Source organism: Mandrillus leucophaeus, unplaced genomic scaffold (genome assembly GCF_000951045.1).
Source record: "Mandrillus leucophaeus isolate KB7577 unplaced genomic scaffold, Mleu.le_1.0 Scaffold234, whole genome shotgun sequence".
Taxonomy (NCBI): domain Eukaryota; kingdom Metazoa; phylum Chordata; class Mammalia; order Primates; family Cercopithecidae; genus Mandrillus; species Mandrillus leucophaeus.
Genome location: NW_012102410.1, coordinates 235,564 through 236,562, shown reverse-complemented (window position 1 = coordinate 236,562; position 999 = coordinate 235,564).

The following is a 999-nucleotide window of genomic DNA, read 5'->3' as shown; positions in this document are numbered from 1 at the left end:
AAAAAAAAAAAAAAAAAAGGTTGGGCCCAGTGGCTCCTGCCTGTAATCCCAGCACTTTGGGAGGCTGAGGCAGGCGGATCACCTGAGGTCAGGAGTTTGCGCTCAGTAGCTCTGTAAAAATGCAGATCACCTGAGATCAGGAGTTCGCGCTCAGTACCTCTTTAAAAATATAATAATTAGCTGGGCATGGCAGTAATTAGCACACCTGTAATCCTGGTTACTGGAGAGGCTGAGGCATGAGAATCGCTTCATCCTGGGAGGTGGAGGTTGCAGTGAGCCTATCGTGCCATTGCACTCCAGCCTGGGCAACAGAACGAGACTCCATCTCAAAAAAAAAAAAAAAAAAAGAGGGTTCATAGTCTGAGCTTGTGATTATACCACTGAAAATTACCCCCAAGCCACCTGTGGAAGGGCTGCCTGCAGGAGGACGTGTCTTAGGATCTTTAATAAGTTACCTTCTGGTTGGAAACTACCTAAATGCCCAGCACTCAGGTTGGCCCGGTAAATCATGCACCCATAGGAGTTACGGTCAGGAGGCCTGTGACCCTGTAGAGTAGTAGTGGCTCCCGAGCCCTGGGCCAAGCACTGTACTGATACCCTCAAATCCTCACAGTAACAGCCTATTCAGTTCTGTTAGCCCCATTTTACAGCAAAGGGCTGCTCTGGGGGAGGGGAGGAGCCCAGCTGGGTGGGAGATCGTGGGTTTATGGTGACATCTGTGGGTACTCCATCCAATCAAGGGCCTGAGGCTTAAGAGGCTTGAATTTGGGGAGACAGGGACACTAAATGGTGCAGTTAAAGCGGTGGCTTCAGGTCCAGGTGGGAGAGGAAGAAACAGCTAGGGAAAAGGGATGTATTCATCTTTTTTTTTTTTTTTTTGAGACAGAGTCTCGCTGTGTCGCCCAGGCTGGAGTGCAGTGGTGCAATCTTGGCTCACTGCAAGCTCCGCCTCCTGGGTTCACGCCATTCTCCTGCCTCAGCCTCCCTAGTAGCTGGGAC